Genomic DNA, 8,236 nt, shown 5'->3' on the forward strand with positions numbered 1-8,236 from the left:
CGATTTGCAAAAAGAATCAACTAAATCGGAGTTATAAAACTCAAGTTACGATCAAACGAAGTTCAAATACAAAACTGGTTGAATTCAAATTTTAAATCTTTCAAAAACATGTTTAAATTGTTTTAATGGATAGAGGGGATCATAACGAAGAAGTGGGCGTTGGTTCTGTTGGATTTGGACAAACGAGTAAAGAGTTGTGGCATTTGAAACAGAAGGACTAATCTGTAAGAAAGATAATTACAAATAGGTCCCTGATGTAAATAAACAGAAAACGAAAAGACTAAATAACGAACATTCGTTTACAAGTCTAAACAGTGAATGTTCGTTGTTTAATTAAAGAAAAAACAGATCTAGCCTAGGGTTTAAAAAAACCGAAGTTAAAAGAAAGACCGGATCGGACCGGCGGTTTTATACCGGTTCGGACGGTTTCGACGACGGCGGCGGTTTCCGGCGAGACATGACGGTGGCGGCGGCTTGGGTCCGGCCGGGGCGGCGGCTCTAATCGTCCAGGAGGGCGGCGTGGCGAGGCGAGGAGGATGCGGTGACGGGACGGAGCGGGGCGGCGATGGTGGATCTCGCCGGTAGCGGCGGGATGCGGTGCAAGGGCGGCGGTGCTGTGCGGCAGAGAGGAAAAAGGCGGCGGCGGTGCGAGCTTATATAGAGGGGGGCAAGGGGTTGCGTGGAGAAGGGGGCAAGGCGGCGCGGAGGTGGCCGGGTCGGCCACGGTGGCGGCGGACGGCGTGCCCGAGCGGGACTTCCACTCAGGGAAGGAGAGGGGCGGCGCGCTGGGCTGGGCCTTGGCCAGGCAGGAGCTGGGCCGGCCCAGTCGGGGACAGAAGAAGATTTTTTTTAAAAAAACATTTATTTCTACAGGAGAAGAAATAAAACTAAATAAACTAAAATATACTATAGGCATATAATATATCAAAATTTTAAGAAAAAGATTTCCTACAAGATGAACATTATTCTAGCTTCAAATAAAATCTACAAGAATTCAAATAATTCAAACAGTGCTACTGCTCTAATAAAATCTAATAAAATCATTTTCACAATACAAAAATGATTTCAAATTTATTTCTCTTCAATTTTCTGATGTAGGGAATCATTTTCCCTAATTTCTGTATATTTTATTTTTGGAGAAAAATAATTTGAATAAAACCCAAATAAGTCCAAATTGAAAACAATTTGCAAAAGGGACTTTAAAATTGGATTCTTTTAAACTCCCAACTCATATTTCATATGTTTTGAAGAAGTCATTTTATCTTCTCTCATGAAAATCATTGAGTTGCTTGAAGTTTCTGAAGTTGAAAATATTTCCAAATGAAATTCAAATCTTTTCAAAAACCCTTTTCATTTATTTCAATGGAAGAAGTCATGTCATCTTCTCTCTAGTGTTTTGTGATGAAAAGAATTTGAATTCCCGAAGATCATAAAGCCAGATGAAAGTTTGGGAAAGTCCTTTTATTCCCTCTCATTTAACTTTCAAAAGTTTCAAATTTCACTCACTTCACACAATCAATCAAACAATCAATCAAAACTATCTATTTAATATAACATTCCAAAATTTAGAATTTTGGGATGTTACAAACCTACCACCCTTAAAATGAATCTCGTCCTCGAGATTCAGAGAGGCTAGCAAGAAATAGGTTAGGGTAGGGGGTCTTCAAAATCTATAGATCGTCTCCGGGGTCTTGGGTGCTACCAACCTTAGAAGCATTGTTACGGTTCCATCAAAACTCATATAGTCCATCCTTATTCCTGACAGTGTCGGTCTTCTCAGATCCCGGGAAAATTCCTTCTCTGGGCTCTTTCGGTAGTGGCATAACCTTTTCCTCAATTCTTCTGTCCTTTCATCTTGGTATGGTTATTCCGAGACTGGGTCTTCTTAGCTGACAGGTCTGGCGCCAATACTAATCAACTATCGATATCTCATGGTGGTCAACAATTTATGGTTTCTCCTACAGAAAACGGGTCTGGGTTGAACCTCATCGTATGTCCTACGAGTGGCAACAACTGCCTTGTACAATTGAAGAATACTTATACCATTCTAATGTTCAAACAAGGTTTTGATCGTCGTCTCTCTTCTATGGGTAAGTCACTCAGATTTACCATCCCACATAGCAAGACAAACAATAAGAGTAAGTCGGTATGGTGATCAATCCATCCCGCACCCAAATCATTATCTTGTATATGGTTTAGCGAATCTTGCATTCTAACACTCGGTCATCCTCACAAGCATTTCAGACTTTCTCTTGTCGATGAACCAAGTTCGGATAAATCCATTGATTCTGCAAGCCAAACAAACATCTATCGTTTCTTCACATCTCTCAGGTTTTTCGTAACACCTATAAGATCGTAAGGAGTATCCTCTTACAGGGTTTTTCCTTCAGCAAGTGTGTGCTTGCTTCTTGGTAGGTCTTGGGGCCTGTGGGTTATGGCCCATCTCATCACTTGTAAACCTTGAACTCGTCATCGGGGCAACTGATCATTATTCCAACATTCAGCTTCCTAGCATTCTTAAATCTATCCCATGATACTATCTCCAGCTTCTTTTGTTGTATCACACTAAGACGTGATTACTCAATCTCATCATGGAGTTACAATTGCTCCATATTTCCAACATCATACCTCCTTTATATCCAATAATACTTCTTTCCTTCATGCTCTTGGGATATCCCGCATATCGCGACAAGACTCGTACTTATTTTGTCCGAAGTCCACTTCATGGAATATCATTTTCTTTACTAGGGGTCAAGGGTTCTCACAATTACTACCACCCTTGAAATGCACAAACTTATCCATAGACCATATTTCTCATATCCTCGAAATTGGTCAAAATCCTTCTTCATAGAGTAACAAGTCATAGGATCCAACGATGCTAACTTTATTGCTTCTGAAAGTATTACGATCTCCTGCATTTCCATTACATGCCTCAACTCATCATCTCAATATAGAAAAAACTGCTATCACTACTACTACTACACTCCTCACATACTCAACTATTTAGCACAAGTCTCCTTCTCCTTGGGACAATCCCTGGCAAAATGCCTGACTTCATTACAACGGAAACATATCACTTCTGACAAGTCTCGAGCTTTCCTTTTTGGGCAACAACTGAAGTAGTGCCCTGACTCCTTGAATCTGAAATAGGTGATATGACTCAGGTCCTTCCTGGTATCGAACCTACTTCACTTCCTGGATTTTTCCGTTCCAATCAGGGCTTCTATTTCCTGTGGGTCATACTCTACTTCCTCTATCGGGAATTCTACTAGATCCCCATTCAGACAATCCTGGGAGATGTGTCCTTCTTCTAGCATCTTGTAGCGACCCGACCTCAGACAGTCAAGTCTCTGTCCTTAAGTGTCATCCCTGGATCGGTATGCTGACACACATAGTACTCGAGGATTTATAACAGAGGTAAATCACATGTATAAAGTAACATAAAAACTATTAACTCAATCCATAAAGTGGAAGAAACAACAAGGTTGTGGATTCCCATCAACACCAACAGCAAAGTTGAGTGTAGAAATCGTAACCCTAATGTATCACTTACTCGTCGTAAGAAAATCCTACAACATGAGACGTTGCAGCAATGTAGGTCAGTACATTGAATGTACTGGCAAATTCACACCATAGGATAAATGATGAATAATAGCTATCTGATGTAGGGAGAAACCCTAGGTGGACGATCTTCCACGTTTGGAGTGGATCCTATGGGGAATCACGAAGAACATGCGGAAGCACAAAGGGGAAACAAGGGGAAAACGAGAGAGATTCACTAAACCGACAAGGAATCAATCACACAAGTGCTAGATCACCGAAAACAAAGAGTAACTCTTGATCCACAATCAACAAAGGTAAGGATACAAAGTGATGAGGCCATCAATACAATTGTTACACCCACAGCCCCTGCTGCTATACATACTGGACCAATTACTAGAGCTCGCGCACGCCAACTAAATTACCAGGTACTTTCATTTCTTGGTAATGATTCTAATGTTCATGAGAATATGATGCTGCCTAAATTGGATACATTTGTTTTGCTTACAAATGAAGGGCCTAGCTTGGAGAAGGATGAACATTGGAGCAAGAACAAGCATGGAGATGATGGCATGCGCAAGGGTAACAAGAACGGAGTTACAAATGATGATTTAAGGACTTTGAAGACACCATAATGGGTGCATGAAGCCTTGGACGAAATATACAAGATGCCACTTCATAAATTTCGTCCCGAGGCTAATCTAGGTGATGTGTCACCTTATTATTGGGCCAGACCCATGTAATTTCGAAATACATAAGTATAGGCTATTTTTAGAGTCCGTATGTGTGGGGAAACAAGAGATAGGGTTGCTTTCGGAACCCTCCACCAAGGGCCAAGAAATTCCCCCCTCTTCCTCCATATATACAGCCCTTAGGACATCGTTAGACTTTGGGTTTTGTTTAGATTAAAGTTCGCCATAGCTGCAACTTCGCGCACTTCGTTTGTGTTCAACGACCAGACAAAGGCGTCACCGAACCCCACCTTGATCAATAAAGCTTTCATATTATATTCGCAATATCCAGATTGCAATCTCAGTTTCTTGCTTGTTCTTCATTTGCTCGCAGGAAACAGACCCTCGTGGTCAGGTTGATCGTGCTGCGGTGTGGTCAATAACCTCTCGGAGTTGGTTTAGCGATTGCTAAGGCGCGACGTCCTCGCACATTCGTAGTCGGATCGTCAAAGTCGACTTCCACCAAAGTGAAATCCATCATCTCATCGAAAGACGGGACACCTTTGCCTCTATCAAGTGGTATCAGATTTCCAGGTTGCTCGGTGAGATTTTAGAGTTTTTTGTAGTTTAGATCGAGTATGTTCTTCATACCTATAGTCCATGAAAAAGCCAAAAAAAATTAGGGTTAGTTCATCCCATCCGAAACAATCTAAGACTTTGCATAATCTTTTCTGTATTTGCTTTGTTGAATTTGTGGTTGCATCATCGTGTCAAGTTGCTAGTCTTAGCTTCTAGTCCTTTCGAGTTTCGAGTTCTGTTCATAGGTTGTCACGTCGTCGCTACCATATATCACCATCGCATCATCATCGTCGCTGCTGCCATATACCACCACCACATATTCACCGCCAATCCGAGTCCATATACGCGACCACATATCCGTCGCCATCACGCCAATCCGAGTCCACCTACAACATATATCCGCCACCAGTCCGAGTTCCACCAGATTCATCTCCGCTACCAGTTCGAGTTCCACCGGATTCATCTCCGCCACCAGTCTGAGTTCCACCAGTTTCATCTCCGCCATCAGTCCTATTCCGAGTCTGGTATTTTGTTACTCTGTTTTGGATTTCCAGATCACGAAATACTCCGAGTCGTGACAGAGAAGGACTCCCCAACTTCTGTGCTATCCGTAGTAGAGAAATAGTCTGGAAAATTCTGGCTAGGTAGTTTTTAGACCATTTGTAGAGTTTTTTAAAAAATAATTGTTGCGGAGCAAAAAAAAAGAGGAAAAAAAAGTGCAAAAAAAGGAAAAAAAAGAGAAAAAAATTCAGAGTGTGCTCCCCCCTTGTTTATGTGCCGCGCCGTGATTTTGTTGGTGTTCTAGGCTCGCGTCTCTAGCACAGTCTAGCCTAGGACCAGCACAGTACCGTCGTTGAGCGTTTATTCAACTTTGCATCTCTTAATTGATTATTGCCGACCCTTTTTGCTACCATACTATAAGCCTTCCCAGCTCCACATACATCTACGTCGTGCGTTTCACTCTCCCTGGTAATCGCTCTATCCAAGCTTTGAGAGTTTTGACTACAATGGTTGCCGATCACCACCTGCTGTTGGATAAGAACTGGTAAGAATTTGAGATTTGCTTGACGGGTTTGTGATACACCACCACCACTTCTTAGTAGTCTGTAGGACCATATTCTTGTGTGTTTTTATTTGCTGCTAACCATGGTAGGATCACAAGCCAATGAGACTGACTGGGAGAACCTGACGAACAAACAGCTACATGATAAATTTCAGCAAATGATAAGTGGACAGGTGCAAGATGTGCTAAACAAATTTGAGAAGGCCATGGAGAAGATAGATGGCATGGATAAGACGTTCGAAACAAAGCTCGAAAACAAGTTTAATGAATTGCTCGCGCGCCTTCCACCACCACCACCCGCTGCACCTAACGCACCTCTCCAACAACAACAACAACAATGACTACCTCCACATCACGAAATAGCCCTCCGCCGAGCGAGCCGTGTCCCTCTTGTGTTTGGCCAAACTGTTGGTGCTGCTATTGATACTTCTGTGGCTCCTGCTGCTGATGTGGAGGAGGATGATTATGTGGGAGATTACGAGGATGAGGTTGATCAAAATCAGAACTACGTGCAACCACCTGCACCACAACCACCAGGTCATCCACATGCAAATAATCACAATGGTAGGGCTCTCCCTCAGGTACGAGATCATGACCATCTTCCTAAACTGAAATTGAATATTCCACCATTTGAGGGTAGATATGTTCCTGATATATATCTTACTTGGGAGTTAGAAACTGAACAACGATTTACATGTTTACAATATCCCGAGGAGAGACGAGTTGCCGCTGCTATTTGTGCTTTCACTAGTTTTGCATGTGTATGGTGGTCTGAACATTATAGATTATATCCTATTCCAACTACTTGGGCTGCTTTGAAAACTGCTATGCGTACTCGTTGGGTTCCACCATATTATCAACGTGAATTGCTTCAAAAATTGCAGCGCTTAAGACAAGGGAAAAATTCTGTAGAAGAATATTATCAGGAATTACAAACTGGCATGATTAGATGTGGTATTGTTGAGGAGAATGAAGCTATGCTTGCACGTTTTCTGGGTGGATTAAATAGAGAGATTCAGACCATTCTAGACTATAAGGAGTATACTAATATCATTCGTTTATTCCATCTTGCTTGTAAAGCTGAACGTGAAGTGCAGGATCGACAAGCATTGGCGCGAACTAACTTTTCTGCAGGCCGACCTACATCATGGACACCGCGTGCATCTTCTACTTCAACTGCACCAGCACCTCAATCAGGTGCCACCTCCAGCCGTGACACAAGAAAACAGGCACAACCACCATTATCTGCCAAGATCGCACCTGCCAGGCCTGCACAGAGTTCTTCTTCTTCCATGGCATCAACAGGGCACACAAGTGATATTATTTGTCGTTGTTGTAAGGGAAGAGGTCATTATGCGAGAGAATGCAAATCTCGGCGTGTGATGATTGCTACCGAGGATGGTGGGTATGAGTCCGCTAGTGATTATGATGAGGAGACTTTGGCTCTTATTACACGTGAAGAACATGGTGGAGATGATTCTGATCATGAGACGCAATACATGGCTCCTGAAGACGCTGACAGGTATGAATGTTTAGTTGCTCAACGTGTTTTGAGTGTGCAGGTCACACAAGCTGAGCAAAATCAGAGGCACAATTTGTTCCATACCAAGGGAGTTGTGAAGGAACGTTCTGTGCACGTCATCATAGACGGAGGGAGCTGCAACAGCTTGGCTAGCATGGAGATGGTGGAGAAGCTTTCTCTCACCACAAGACCACATCCACATCTTACTACATCCAATGGTTCAACAAGAGCGGCAAGGTTAAGGTAACACGTATTGTTCATGTGCATTTTCGTATCTCTACATATGCTGATTATGTTGATTGTGATGTGGTACCTATGCAAGCATGTTCCTTATTACTTGGTAGACCATGGCAATTTGATAAAAATTCTGTACACCATGGTAGAAACAATCAGTATAGTCTTGTTCATAAGGATAAAAATATTACTTTGCTTCCTATGACTCCTGATTCTATTTTGAAAGATGATATTAATAGAGCTAATAACGCAAAACAGGAGAATAATAAGAGTGAAAATCAGATTGTGGCAAAAGAATTTGAGCAACAAATGAAGCTTAATAATAAACCATCTAGTGTTTCTTCTGAAATTAAATTAAAAAGTGCATGTTTATTTGCCACCAAATCTGATATTGATGAGCTAGATTTCAGCAAATCTGTTTACTATGCTTTTGTGTGCAAAGAGGCATTATTTTCATTCGAGGGCATGCCTTCCTCTTGGCCTCCTGCTGTCACTAACATTTTGCAGGAGTTCGCTGATGTATTTCCACAAGACGTGCCACCAGGATTACCGCCTATTCGAGGGATTGAGCATCGGATTGACTTAATTCCCGGTGCTTCACTGCCAAACCATGCGCCATACCGTACC

This window comes from Triticum aestivum, chromosome 4B (assembly GCF_018294505.1).
Source record: "Triticum aestivum cultivar Chinese Spring chromosome 4B, IWGSC CS RefSeq v2.1, whole genome shotgun sequence".
Taxonomy (NCBI): domain Eukaryota; kingdom Viridiplantae; phylum Streptophyta; class Magnoliopsida; order Poales; family Poaceae; genus Triticum; species Triticum aestivum.